Genomic DNA, 16,373 nt, shown 5'->3' with positions numbered 1-16,373 from the left:
AGTCTCAAAGATATTCCCAAAGCTGGATTTATTCCAAAGTCTTATATTGTCCTTTACACTTTTAAGTTTCTTTATAACTCTGTACATAGCAGTTCCCTCAACTTGGATACTCCACCATTTCTGAATATTACGGGTGATATCTGGGTGATGAGTCCACATTTTTTAAAATTTGAAAGGAAAGTGTCTCCTTCTATTAATAGGGTCGGCAATGAAAGTAATAGGAAGCTGATTTGACCCAACCTGGATGTGGGCAGACAGAGAACAAAAATAATGTCTGTACCAGTCATCTGAGATGAGAGTCATGTCAAGGCGAACTTGGATAAGATCATTGCAAGTTATCCTATTAGTCCACGTGTAATTACAACCTTGTATCTCCACATCGTTGAGAGCCTAGGTGTTAATAAAGTCCATTAGGGCCAGCCTACTTTCCAACTGAGAGGGGCTTCCTCCAAATTTTTCCTCCTCTCTCAAAGGAGTATTAAAGTCTCCCATGACCAGCCAACTAAGTTTTTTGAAGCTATCCCTAACTTCTATAAGTTTTTTCCAGAAGGAATTTCTAGCTTTCAAGGTATTGGGAGCATAAATATTAGTGAGGACCCATGAAGTTCCATATTTTAAATGCTCAAATATAATGCAAGAGAATTTTTTTTCCTGAATAAGAACATGGCCTTTGACACTATTAAGGTTCCAAATGGTAGCTATGCCTCCTAAAGCACCTTCCAAACTACCACCACTGATATTACCATTTTTGAAAAACTTCAAATATTCAACTTTTTCTCTACTCATTTTGGTCTCTTGAATAAGAAAAACATCATGTTTACTATCCCTTATCATATTCCTAATGATATCATGTTTATGAGGATTATTAAGTCCCCTAATATTCCAAGAGATAATCTTCATAGTTACTTAGAAATTCCTAACTCCTTAAGAGTCTTCTGGGTCCCTTCTACAATGTTCTTACTGGCCTCCTTATCTCTAACTTTATGGTTAGAGGGTCGACCTGGGGATGAAGAGATATACCCAACATCAACTTGAGCTATTTTGCTGGATTTCCTTAGTTGAGAAGCCGAGGGAGTGGTTCCTTTCTTATTCCTATATTTTGGTATTTTCCAGTCAACTTCTTTCTCTAGAGCTGCTTCTGGGTTACTGAGGATTCTGGAAATTTCATCTTCATTACCCCAGTTAGGGATTCTAGAACCATTTAAATCACTGTTAACAATTTTTGAATTTTGGTCTGAATCTGAAAGGTTCATACCCAATATTGCACATTTTTGGGCTTCTTGCATTTTAGAAATTGTCATAAGCGGTGAAGAGTCAGTCTTTTCTTCTTGGGAGCCAGGGATCTCCCCTTCTTTAGGTTGATCCTCTATCTTTTGCATTTCCTTACCCGCATAAGTGTCAGCTACCACTTCAGCTGTGTCATTTGAAGATTTAGTCCATTCTTTCAGTTCCTCTGTTCGAATTTGCTCGGTAATAGAGATGTTTACTTTAGTAGCCTCATTTCTCAATACTTCCTGGGTTGGAGGATTGAAGACAGAAGTTGAGGACACTTCCTTATTTTCCCCTAATGGTTTAAAACAATTATAGTCAACTTCCTTATTCTCTGAGTTTTTAACTTGCCATACCATTTTTTCTGGAGCCTTTTTACTTTCAACCTGGGGTTTAGTCTGCTTGGGCTCTACTTTCGGCTTGATTGGACAGGATTTTGCCCAGTGACCTACTTTTTTGCAATGGAAGCAGGCAAAGGGGATAGATTCATATTCAATTTGCTACTGGAAGAATTGTTGATAGTCTCTCCTTGCACTAAAATATTATCATGGATAAGACCAATTTTAGGAGGGAGACTAAAAGTAGGCATTGATGTTTTAGAAGAAAGAGTATTACTAGGAAAGGTCATATCATCCTCTATCATTAAAGGATCTACATGGGGAATAAACTCTCTAGGATAAGGATCAACATTAATCTTTAAAGTCTCACCTTTGAGAGGGAGATCTTTGAAAAAGATGTCAACAATCTTACCATGAACTAGGCTATCCTTATAAGTAGTACCAAGTTAAGGAAAGGGAGATGCTTCATTTTTAGAGGGAGAATGATTTAGATTCATGGAAGGTGAGATACTATCAAGAGAGTTATCCTCTTTGGCTAGGGTTCTCTCATGAGGCAGAGAATAATCAATACCTTCTTCTAATGGCTCATCCCAAATAGTGAGGTCATTGAAAAAAGTATTAGAAATATCTTGCACAAAGATGTCCTTATTGCCAATTTTTGGAGAAAGGATAACATTGTTCATTAATTCTTCTTCCTTAGGAAGCATAGAATCACTACATGTGTTTAAATCATCTTCTTGCCTCAAAATGTGTTAAATAGGATCTTTAGGGGAGAGAGAATTAAGGAAATTTATTATGATTTCATCTTCTTTCTCTAAGGTTTAGGGGAGAGAGAATTAAGGAAATTTATTATGATTTCATCTTCTTTCTCTAAGGCATCTTTAGGAGTATGACAATCTTTAGGAGAAGGGCAAGCATTTATAATTAATGCATTATCTCTAGTGGGAATTTTGTTGGAATCAAAAGAGGAAATGCCCTCACTAGGAAAAGTAGGGATAATACCATCTTCTTGCACAAAATGAACCTCATGAGGGGAGTATTCTTTAGGAGGGAGATGAACATCTTTCTCCAAATATTCATGCTTAGGAAGGAGATCTTTGGAAGAAGCGCTCATAACCTCTTGTTGTACTAGCATGCCCCCATTGGTAAGACCAAATTTAGGAAAAGATAAGTCAATGTCCATAAATACCTTTTCACTAAGAGAGTAATCATGTAAGTAAGGTAAGGTAACATTGGGAAAAGTGTTTATGATATCATCCTCTTCCTCTAAGATAGCTAGATGAGAAGGGCACATTTTAGGATAATTGTCAAGATCACTCTTCAAATCTTCATCCTCGGAGCATGGGAGAGTTTTGAAGGAGTTGGAAATAACTCTTTTAGGCACTAAAATGTTGTCATATATAGCAGGTGGTTCTTTAAGAGATTGAAAAATTGAAGCAAGGGAAACTAACCCATTATCACATCTACAAAATGAATGCATCATGACAAAAATTTCCTCTTTCAAACGATAACATATGCAAAATAGAAGGAAATGTTCAATTTTAACCAATGCAAGCACTCAAAATGTTGATTTATAAAATGAAATTTATGTGTGAAATGAGTTCCTAAATCAGATCTAAAATTAATGATCCAAATTAAGCTATCCACAAGTTCAATTTTGGATTGAAAAATTAGGGTTTTAACAAAATTAACCTCTAATTTTTTTTTAAATTTGCAAGAAATTGAAACTTGTAAATGTAAATTTGAATTTGAAATAGAAAAAAACCTCAGATACAAGAACATCAATCAGAATTAAAGAAGGTTGGATTCACGTCAGGTTCACCAAAATGTGGGGGTGGGAAAAGCGGGATCGGGTGACTAGGACCTAATCCCACTTTTGCCAACACATTGGGAATATGAAAGAGACTACGTAGATAGATCACTTTAGCTAATTCTTGTGAGAAAGAGAGAGCCACTGATTACCTCTTAGGGTTTCTATTCCTCTTGTTGCAAATGATGAGAAAAACTAGGGTTTGAATGGTGACCTAGACTAGGAGATACAAAATGAAGCACAAATGAACTCAGAATTGAACAAACCTGCAAATCTGAAATTGAGATACTGAAAGCATGAAAGGGGGAGGATTCTAGATGTGTACTTGATGCTGCAAATTGAACAAAACTAGCCTAGCCAAGGTGCCACACCACTATACTATTTCTGCAAATAGGAGGCTGCAACTGAGACACTGCAAACTGGAGGTCTTGAGTCTGCAACTTGTCAAATTTGACTACAAAATGGAGGGACCAGGGTGCCACACCCCTGTCCTTGAAAAATTTCTGCACTTCTGAAACTTCTGAGTGGTTCTGATGCCTTTTCCAGATTTGAAATTGCCTCCAGATGCCTGTTTTTGTCCCTGCAACTGAAAAGGGAAGGTTTGGGTGGCTCTATAGGGTTTTGCCTCAGTCAAACCCCTATGTTGGTGATTTCCACCTCCACAAATAGCTGATAATGTACTAAAAATGTGTGTGCTAGAACCTTGTGTGTATGCAAGATCCTAAAGTGAAAGAAAGTAGAGCTACCCTACGCATGAGAGTAAACCCTAAATATAAATGTGAATTTAAATGATAATGCTTCAAACCAAATATGATAAATGATTTAAAGCATGAATGTAAATATGTAAATTTATGTAAAGAATCTCATACAAAGACATGAAAATAACATGAAATCATACCAATCCCCCAGGGAGAGATATTGCCACTAGATCTCCTATTATTCTTCAATGTCTTCAAGGCTCCTAATTGATGATGAATGTTTGATGAAATGTTGTTGAAGACTCCGCATAGGCTTCTCTTTCACTACATAGAAGGCTCCTTGTGCTCCAAAACCCTGCTCTTAGATTCTTAGATCCGATAGATAGATAGTTCTTAGTTCCCTTCAAATGAAGAAAGAGACCTCTTATGTATGAAACTCTAGATCTTAATTTCGACTTAATTCTACCTTTAGGACGACCTAGAAATTGAATTTCCAGCTAATCTTTTAGGGTTAAGTATTATAATATCATAGAATTATGCTCCCGAAATTTCGAGAAAAAAGTCGAGGACCATGTGCATTCCCGCCACGGTCCGACCAACTTTTCACCAAATTTTTTAGGGTCGTTAGATATGATGATATTAGAGCGAATCCCAAAGTTACAGCTGATTTTGAGGTGTTTTGATATGCGAAATTGGGCCTTAAAGGTAGAAATAGGACATAATTAGGGTTTATGATTAAATGATTTATTGGAGGAATAAAATAAAAAGGGGCACACTTAGGGTAAAGGGCCCAATTTTATGACATATGAAGTGATGAAATAGGACTTTAGATTTAATTTAATTAATTAATTAAATGCTTAAAGGGGAATTAGAAATGCAAGATGCAAGACACACTAAGGCGGGTGCTAACCTAAGTGTGAAATTGTACCACCCTAGCAAGGGTGTACAATTTACAACACTACAGTAGGAATGCAGATAGCTCAATTATAATGTATTTTTAATTGCATTTCTTTTGATAGGATGAAATACTTATCACCCAACATTAAGTGTCATAGATGAGTGATTGTAAATTGTGCTGCTAAAAATGTGGTCAATTATGTTAAACATGCACATATAATGAGACAACAAAACATAAATGGAAAATGTGATGGTGGGAAAATGATGAGTGATAGATCAAGAGGAAAACTAACCCTTTCCCTCAAAGAGATATGAGAGTTTCACTATTGGTTATCCTTCAAGCCCTTTTCACCATTACATTAGGGAGATAAGGGGTAATTCACTAGATCCAATCTCCACACAAAGATGATAGATTGAATTCTGAATGAATTAAGGATGTTATGATGATCCCCTTATTCCCTTTTGTTTGATTTGAAATGGAAAGGAAATTGATTGAATTATGTAGTGCAAAAGTGACAAAGAATCGATTATAACTTGATATCTGAATATGGGATTAAGTTGTGCACCTGGATTTGGCAGTAAAATGTCGAGACGAAGTCGCCCTGCGAATTTGATGAAAAGTTGTTTGGACTGTGGCGGGAATGTACATGGTCCTCTGAAAAATCCACGAAATGAAAAGGGTTTTTCCGCCTCTGCAAATGAAGATTGAATATGAAAGTACAGTTGCGCACCTATAACCTACACACATAAAAGAGAGGGAAATGGGTTAGGATTGGGGGTTTGCCTTTAGGTCAAACCCCAGTTTTGGAATTAACCAAGTAATGAAAGAAAGTACTTGCAAGTAGATGTAAATGTAAGACTGAATTGTAAATCACCTCAATGGAGGTTGTAGTAGCAATGTTGATAGAAATGCTTGTATGGAATTGAATTTTGAAATCAATCTCCTCTTCAATGGTTGAATCCTTGACTTGAATGCAACACCTAGCCTTGAAGGGAGACTTGAGAATGCTCAATGCTAGAAAAGAATGCTTGAATGCTTGATCGCTTATGCAACTTGAATCTCTCCAACTTATTTCACTTCCACTTATGCAAATGAGAGGACAGATTCCCCTTAAATACATGTTTGAATGATTTGAATTTTGTCATAGGCCGACATCAGAGAGATTTCCCGCTCACTGCACAACCCACAATGCTTGCACTAGAAAGGTCCTGCCCTATTTTTCTAGGGTAGAGTGTGGACAGAATGATGTGGAGGCCAAGGAAGAAGCAGTTTTCACAAGCCAATCACTCTCTGGTCTCCGATCAAGCTTAGAGGATTCGAGTTTGCATGCATGAGGACCCTAATGCAGTCATAAATTTCTAGGGTTGTAATTTTATGACACTACATTTATCCCCCACTTTAGTGGGAGTATAAGCGTATGCCAATACTATCGGTAAAGTACAAGGAAACAAGATTGAAAGACTTTCACCATGTCAAGGAGGCAAGATGCGCCAAGCCCCCAGTGGACTTAGGATCTTACAAGTTCAATTGACAAAGTAAAAGGGAAGATCGAGAAGGGGAAAACCATGACTGCAAGTAGCAAAGTTCCCTTCACTATGAGTCATGAAAGCAAGGATACAAAATATTACAAAGAAAAGCAAAGTTCACTAAGTAATTCTAAGTATCACAAGAAGGAAAGAATGAGCGGAGTGTATGCCCCCACATTAAAGCAATCACACGCACCTTATCGGGAGTGATTGCTTTAAGGTAGGATATACCCAAGAGGGAGAGAAGAGAGGGAGCACATTATCGCAAGGATGTAGCCCCCAATCGAGGTATAAATCCAAGGATAATGAACACAAAACATGAAGTAGTGTCTCTTTCCTCGGGGTTAGTATGTTGTATGATAACTCGTGTATATCATGTATGTATGTATATATAATAATCTTCATTCCCCAAAGAAGGACACTACCTTAGAAGAAATGGAAGAGAGGATATCTTTTGAGTCAACATAAAAGAGACCTAGAAAAGATCTCAATGCCTTGCATCATCCCCAAGTAGACATTAGGGGAACAATAGAAGAACAAGGATACATATAGAAGAATGGTCACAAAAAAGAAAGAAAGGAGAGAGAGAAGATTTGTAGTGCTAACATTGCTAATCTAGCATGACATCCACCTCCCGATCTTGCTGATCACTATTTCGGGAAGGCAAGTAACATGCCAGAGGAGCGATATCGAGCACAACAGATGGAGCTATCACAAGATCCAAACAAGGACTATGCTCAAGTGGTAAGTCACTTTGTTCGATTCAAGGAGCTAGGATTAAAGTTTGTGAAAACTCATCTAATAAATTTTTATCCACATCAATATATTCATGCTCACTATCAGAAGCATTAGGAGTTGTATTGCCATTATGAATAACATTTTCACTCATTTCTACATCAAATTTTAAAGCAAGAGGAGCAAGAACACGAATAGGAGAAAAACCATCACATGTTTTATGCAACTTATGATTTGGAGATGTTAATTGAACATATTGCTTAGGAGAAAAGGGAATCATGTCAACTATTGGAGTATGAGGAGACTGAGTATTTTGAGGGATAACTTCACAAACTTGAACACAACATCTTCATTGACGTTCTCTCGCACAACGATTCCGTCAAGTCTTAGTGGAAGGACGAGAAGGAGGAGGAACATTTGCAGAAGGAGGAATGGCTTTCTCCTTAATAGTGGAAGGTTTAGGTTGAGGTATTTTTGGTTGAACAAGAGGAGAAGCATGCCTCTTCTCTCGATAAGAGGAAGGAGGCGGAACTGCACCATAGAAAGGAGGAATATTAGGTGTAGGAAGGAGACCAAGTCCATCATGAGGAGGAGGTATAGGTCTAACCTTAGGAAGAATATTGTGTTTCTCCTTAAGAGAAGGTAAAGTCACATCCATAGGAGTAGGTGGACAATTTTCCTTAGGAGGAATATTAGTTCTATCTGAGAGAGGAAGAAGCTCATCTTGAAGAATAATAGGAATATCAAGTGTTGGTGATCTAGGTTTATTTAAGGATAAGATCATATCATTCTTCCATTTTTTATAGGATTTAAAAAGAGCACCACTCCTTGATGGAAGAGATTGAAATTGTTTAGGCCAAAAGAGATCAATAGGAACATCGGGGCTTCTTTCGGATGGACGAAATAAGCTATGGTTCACAGTTATGATTTATACATTGTGAGGAAATTTAAGACACTTGTGGATTGGAGAAGCAATAGCCTTCATGGAAGATAGACAAGGATAACCCAACTTCACACGGAATTGCTAAGAAGAAGGTATGATAACAAAGTCAACATGCATGGATTTAGAATAGACTTCGATGGGAAGGGTGATAGAACCAATGGTAGGACAAGAGAAGCCATAAAATAACTTCACAACTATATTAGAAGCATCATATAATGGTTTATGCAATCATAAAGTGAAAAGATACTCTTCAGTTATGAAATTAACCATGCAAGAGGGATCAATCAGGGCACCATGGCAAGGGATATCCTTAACCTTTGCAACTATGTATAAAGGGCCATCAGGTGCTCTAATGGTCTCACTGGGGTCAAATGTAATATAGGGATCCTTAGGCGAATCTTGTGTTTCTACCATGTTAACCAAGTTTGGAGCCATACACATAAGTGTTTCAGAAGAGAGAGAACTAGGCACAATCTCAATAACATTAGAGGTATGAGATGGCAAGGGATCAGTGAAAATCTTAAGATTTTGATTAGGAGGAGCAACTGATTTATTCCCCGCTACCACAGATATAGAATTATTATCAATCAAGTATTGAACCTTATGTTTCAATGCAAAACATTTCTCAGTATCATGACTAGGTTGACGATGAAATTGGCAAAAGGAATTGTTATCAAAATGAGGAGATGCAAGTTTGGAAGGATCAATTTGTTTTATAGGAGGAAGTTTGATAAAATTTCTATGCAATAATTGAGACATAATACTATTCAAAGATTCATTCAAAGGAGTCAATTGTCTTTCTCTTTAGAAAAATTTAGAAATAGGAGGCACGCCTGTTGTAGCATTCACATGGCTGTTGTTGATTGGATCATTGAACTTCATGAAGCTTTTTGTTGGTTTGAACTTCACAAATGATTGTTGAACACTCTCCCCCTTATCACTCAGAGCCATAGGAGTAGATTTCTCCATTTGACTCACAACCAGTTGATAATTGTGGAGTGTTGTGCACAACTGCGGAAAGGAAGTAAACTCAGACAAAAGAATCTTTTTCCTGATATCTTTTTGTAAATTAGAAATGAAAATTATTTGAATATCATTATCAGGCACATGAAAAGAAATTTGAGCACACAAATGCTTATATCTACCAATGAAATCAGTCACTTTTTCTTTAACACCTTGTTTAAAATGCATTAAATCAGTCAAAGTGATTTTAGGACCAATGTTGTTTTGAAATTGTTGGATCAAAGTATTTGCTAGTTGTTGAAAGGAATTGATAGAATAAGAAGGCAAAGAACAATACCATTGTAAAACCTTATCTCTTGATGTTCTTGTAAACAATTTTGCAAGTAATCGTTGATCATAAGCAAAATCAGTACACAAGGTTTGGAATGTTTTGACATGCGTAAGAGGATCACCTTTTCCATTATAGAGTTCCAATTGAGGGATCTCAACATGTTTAGGTGGAACGAATTTAACAATATTAAGAGAAAGTGGGCTCACAACATCAAAGGTGGGCACACTAAACTTGGATTGACTCATGGAAGCAATTTATTGTTGTAAAGAAGACACGGTTTGGGCAAGATTGTTAATTGTCATTTTGATGGAAGAATTGATGTTAGATATCGATGATTGAGAAGGTGGTGTGATGTTATTGAAAGAAGGCATGGATTGAGAATAAGGTGGTGGAACACTATGATAAGTAGGCATTGGTGATGATTGGGTAGGAAAAGGGACAAAGGAGGAATAAAGTTGTTGAATGAATTGCCCGCTTGTGTCACACTGATTGGTTGAGGAATAGTAGGAACACTTATGGAAGACATAGGTAATGATGGAGGATTAAATGAAGAAGAGGGATTTCCCCCATGACCTATGGTTGTAGGAATGACATTTTGAGTTGAAGGAGCCATGATGTTAGATGTGAAAGTAGGAATACTAGTCATAGGATTGGTCAAAGGAATAGAGGAATAGACTTGTGTTGAAGGTTGTGAGTAACCTGGGGTTTTGGCACAATGCTTGATAGGCATGACATTAGAATCAACAATATGTGCCATACCACACATATATCAATTCCATTCTTATCACTTTGAAGCATGCGCTTAAGACCTTCAATTAATGGAAGAGCTTCACTATTAGGGTATTCTTGGGACATCCATTGTTGAAAGCTATCAAATTGATTGTCCAATGTGGAAAGTTGATCTAGACAAACCCTAGTTAAATCTTCTTCTTCATCATGAGATCCATCAATAGGGTAAATAGGCACATGATTAGGATGAAAAGAATTAGCATGATCCTCATTAAAGAAGTCACCCAAATTAGGCTCCATCTCCTCGGTAATTAAATCTTCAGAAGTCTTAATTCTAATGCTTCGTCTAACGGGGATAGGATAGGTAGGACTAACAGTGGTAAAAATCATGCACTAGAGGGAAAATTTGAATTTTGAATTTGTAGGACAAAGCTTGCAAAAATTGAGTAATGCAAAATTTGAAGAAAATAATGATTACACAATTTGAACTTTGTTGGAGGAAGGGAATGACACAATTTCCAAAGATGAAAGGAAATTTGAATTTTAAAATTAGGGCCAAGGAAATACTACTTAATTTTAAAATTAGAATTTTTAAAACCAAGGCAGACAATAATTAACCTCTTAATTTCAATTTTTTTCTTGAAAGTTGCAATGTTGAATTTTGAAGGTATTTCCAATTCTAGAGGGTTCAAAAATTGATAAAATCAGCCAATCTTTCGGATTTAAGCTAATAAATACAGTCATAACAATCTCTCAAAATTTCGGGAAAAAAGCTGAGGACTGTGGCAGGAACGCACATGGTCCGACCAACTTTTTTTGAAATTTTTAGGGATGGATATTATGATGATTTTAGAGCTAACCCCAAAAAATTGGCGAATTTTACAATCTCAAAATGGGCGAAATGAAGGCACAAAGGTGAAAATAGGATCCTATTAGGGTTTTGAAGAAAAAGAGGAATTGAAGTGCAATTTTGAAAAGGGTAAAACCCAATGGATAGGGACACCTTAGAAATATGAATGTAACTGAAATTGATTTGAAATTCACACAAAATCCAATTAATTTTAAAAATTAGGGTTTGATGACCTAACCATGTAATTTTGAAATTTGATTTTTGGGAAAAGGGGGGGGAATTGAAAATTTGAATTATATGATTGAAGACAAATTTGAGAATAATCAGAAATCTGAAAATTAAGTTGAAATCCAATTTTTTGCACAAGCTCAATATGATTTTTGAAAATTAGGGTTTTAACAAGTAACCTCTTAATTTTGTAAATTTTAATTGCAAATTGAACAAGACAATGAGGAAATTGAATTTGACAAAAACAACAATTTTAAGATCTAAGACAAACACAAGCAATTTTTACAAATCATAAGTTCAATTTTAAATGTAAAAACTAGGGTTTTTAATGATTTAACCACTAAGTTTGCAGAAAGTTGAAACTTGTAAATGAAAAATATGCAATGTTGTTCAAAGGATAGCATGAAAGATGACGGGTTCACCAAAATATGATGGTGGGAAAATGATGAGTGATAGATCAAGAGGAAAACTAACCCTTTCCCTCAAAGAGAGATGAGAGTTTCACTATTGATTATCCTTCAAGCACTTTTCACCATTACATTAGGGAGATAAGGGGTAATTCACTAGATCCAATCTCCACACAAAGATGATAGATTGAATTCTGAATGAATTAAGGATGTTATGATGATCCCCTTATTCCCTTTTGTTTGATTTGAAATGGAAAGGAAATTGATTAAATTATGTAGTGCAAAAGTGACAAAGAACCAATTGTAACTTGAGATCTGAATATGGGATGAAGTTGTACACCTGGATTTGGTAGTAAAATGTCGAGACGAAGTTGCCCTGCGAGTTTGACGAAAGTTATCCGAACCGTGGCGGGAATGTACATGGTCCTTTGAAAAATCCACGAAACGAAAAGGGTTTTCCACCTCTGCAAATGAAGCTCGAATTCGAAAGTACATTTGTGCACCTGTAACCTACACACAGAAAAGGGAGGGAAATGGGTTGATATTGGGGGTTTTCCTTTAGGTCAAACCCTAGTTTTGGAATTAACCAAGTGATGAAAGAAAGTACTTGCAAGTAGATGTAAATGAAAGACTGGATAGTAAATCACCTCAAGGGAGGTTGTAGTAGAAATGTTGATAGAAATGCTTGTGTGGAATTGAATGTTGAAAGCAATATCCTCTTCTACGGTTGAATCCTTGACTTGAATGCAACACCTAGCCTTGAAGGGAGACTTGAGAATGCTCAATGCTCGAAAAGAATGCTTGAATGCTTGATTGCTTATGCAACTTGAATCTCTCCAACTTATTCCACTTCCACTTATGCAAATGAAAGGATGAATTCCCCTTAAATACATGTTTGAATGATTTGAATTTTGTCACAGGCCGACATCGAGGAGATTTCCTGCTCACTACACAACCCACAATGCTTGCACTAGAAAGGTCTTGCCCCAAAATAGGACAGGGACAAGGGTGCCACACCCCTGTCCAAGGGGGGACAGGGGAGCCATGCCCCTGCCCTACCCCTATCTTCAAGGTAGAGTGTGGATAGAGTGATGCAGAGGCCAAGGAAGAAGCAATTTTCACAAGTTGAGCACTCTTCGGTCTTCGATCAGGCTTGAAGGATTCGAGTTCGCATGTGTGAGGACCCTAACACAGTCGTAAATTGCTAGGGTCGCAATTTAATAACACTACATAAAGAAAATTGAAAACTACATAATGAAATCAAACCATAAGCCTTCCTTGAGATGTTCCATTTTCCTCTATTTTTGAGGACCTTGAAGGTGTTGGATTGTTGGCTCTCAACAAGCAATGACCTCAAAAGTGTCAACTCAAAATTTGAGTAGCCATATGATTATGATAATGCAAATGCATGAGGCTCAGATGATTTGATGCATGATTACAACTAGGATGATTGATTAGCTAAAATGAGAATTAAGCTACATGATTTGATAATTGAAATAAGATTAATATGATAATAGCCATTCTAAGCATGCTAGTATTTGATCTAAAATGCTAATTATGCTAGATGATATGATGTAAAATGCCTATAATAACAATGCAAAAACTATGAATGCAAGGGATCTTTATTACTCCAAAATGAGGGGTATTTATAGGAATTCCAAGGCCAAAGTTGAGGTGGCAGGAATCTATGGTCCAGATTGGATCTAAAGATATCAAAGGCTAAGAGTGAGGAAGTTGGAGAAGAGGTTGGACGAAGGGACACTTGTCATCTCTGTGGTGACAAGTGTCAAGTAACCTTTCTCATGAGAGGGCAAGTGTCCAAGGGAGGAGACATGTGGCAAAAGTGTCATGTGTCTCAAGGGGAGAATATCCAACCCATAAGAGGTTAGGATAAAAGAGGTTAGGATGTGCAAGATAGGATAGGGTTAGTTAAACCCAAGATTAGATAGAATGGGTTAGGTTAGGGGGAGGTTAGGTTAGGTGTTTATAATTGAGGAGCCATGTGCTCATATTTGAATTTAGAAATTCAAATAATTGAGAAAATGGATAATTAATCTCAACAAACTTGGATTTGTTAATCTTAATTATGAGATTAGAAGAATTGATTAAATGGAAGGAATTAATTAATTTAAAATTAATTAACTAAAGGGGGGATATGAAATGAACTATAATGAATAAATCCTTAGATTTATTTATAAGTAGATGAATGGGAAAATTAATCAAATTATTTGTGAATTCAATTAATTGAGAAGGGTTATTAATTAAATAATTGCGTATTTAATTAATTATCTTCATACCATTTTTAGGTGTATACATTTTGCTCCTCTTTGAAGCGATGTGTGACGATGCATTGGTTCAAAGAAAACTCGATTTGATGATGTTGCTGATATGATTCGATGTGGATTTGATCTTGATATGATAAATTTTGATTTGATACGGACATGATTTGATATGATGCCCTAGACATTGACTGATAGATTATGATGCGAGGATGCCCTCTCGGGAGATCAATTGAGAGAATTGACAATTGGATTGTTTGTTTTTTTGCGAAATTGATTTCGTGATTAAATTTATTTGATTCTTGCAACTTTGGTTGATGAAAGTGTCAGTTCTCTTATTATTTTGATGTTTTGCTTGAATTGATGATTGACCTTATGATCAATGAGGGTCAATGATATAAACTCAAGATTTGATGATCTGATAAGATGAGTTTGATTGATTTCATGATTGATGAGTGTCAATGATGTAAATCCAAGATTGAATATACTAGATGCGTGACCTCATAATGAATGAGCATAACTGATGGGTGCTCAAAGAGATTGATGGAAATCTCCAGTGAGCGGATAGGATAGCAGATTAATTGATCAAAGTGATTGATTGGATAAATAACTGACATTTTGTTGATATCCCGTTGCCAGAAGATTTAGATGTGCTGATGTTGGTGCATTTGGGGGAGGAGCATGAGATTCATTTAGGCCAATAACATTTGGAGAAAATTTTGGTCATTGTCCTAGTTGACATTGATATGATGGTGTGAGGCCCTACCCCAACCCATCCTATCTCTTCAGTTATTTTCATTTTGGAACTATTTTGGATACTAGTTTGGACACACTATGGATATAGAACTTTTCATGATTCCGCGATTTTGGTAACATTGATATATGTGGATGCTTCATTTCTATGCCTTGTGGATTATAGAATATTATATGATTCTAGATTAGGGTAATGTTGTGATGATGCAGGTTATTATCTGAATTTCAGGATTAGATATAATGTTTGGAAAATGTTTGCATATATTGTAGATGGATCAAATTTTGAGGATTATGAGGAAATTGCTTTGAATTGTGACAAATTATATTTCATAATGTCAAGTCTTTGTAGAATGAATGTATTGTATTCTGATTATGTGATTTTATATTTTATATGAGGCTATTTGGGAAGTACTAATGTTTAAATTGAGATGTGCAGGAAAATATCCATGTGACCATGGAAATATTAGGGAGAATCAAGCCTAGGCCAATGTGCGTTAGTAAAACCAGGGGTTGTCTATTTGGAGAGACAACACCCCGTATGTACTGTATTTTATTCGTAAATGTAAAATGTTGCATGAGTGTAATTTGTATTTATTGGAATATTTAAATTGTTTAAGGGACAATTGCCATGTGTTTATTGTGATGTGGAATTATGTTGTAGTGTCACTTGACACCTATGTAGTATGTTGTGTTGGCAATTTGTCATGTCACCTTTTTGAAGGTTTTATTTTTGTTAATGGTTATATCCCCTAATTATCCTTGAAGGAACCAAGAAATCTAGGTTAGAGAGCCACAAGGAAGGTCAACTCAGAGTTGACCCGTAGGTTAACTTCAGGTGGACTTTCTGAAGGTCAAATCAACTCCTAGAGTCAATTTTAGAGCTTTTTTATTAGGCCTCATGGGGTACCTATGGGTGAAGGCCAAAATTGGCCATGTGTCTTTCCCTTAGGACTTGTTTAACCACCCAAAAAAGTGGTTTTCCCAAGATGGACGAATTCCATCTATAGGAGTGCCATCCTTGGTAGGATAACCTTCTTGGAGATAGTAATCCCTCTTCCCCATTCCATTTCCCTTCTCTAGGCACCTAGGTTAGGGAGTGTGTAAGACCTAGGGAAGACCAACCCAATGGGAGATCACTCACTCTACCCAAGAGGTTGGAAGGAGTGAGAGAGGCCTTCTTAGGCTAAGAATGGAAGCTTAGTGAGCTAATCACCCACTCTCCACTTTTGGAGATTTTTGGAAAAATTTGAAAGGAAAAAAAAACCAGTTTTAGAAAATTTAGAGGAATTTGGTGGCCAAGATTTGCAGAAAGTTGTGTGGATTGGGCAGCTCATCTTCAACCAAGTTTAGAATACCTATTGGCAGAATAAGGTTGGTTGTTATCTCCTCTTGTTTATGTTGTTTATGTTAGCTATGTTGTTTTGTTGAAGGAAAGATTTGCTTGTAAAGGAAGTGTGTATGTATAATGTTGTAGAAGGAAATAATGTGTAGTTTTATTTCTATGTTTTTTTCTGTTTTGTGTTTTTGTTTTGGGAGTGTCCAAGATCTCCTACTCTTGGGAGAGTAGGATGATCTTGGGGTGGAAGAAGCATGACAGCCTTGGGTGAGAGGCTCTC

This window comes from Cryptomeria japonica, chromosome 5 (assembly GCF_030272615.1).
Source record: "Cryptomeria japonica chromosome 5, Sugi_1.0, whole genome shotgun sequence".
In the NCBI taxonomy this organism is placed as follows: domain Eukaryota; kingdom Viridiplantae; phylum Streptophyta; class Pinopsida; order Cupressales; family Cupressaceae; genus Cryptomeria; species Cryptomeria japonica.
This window is presented reverse-complemented; position numbering follows the sequence as displayed.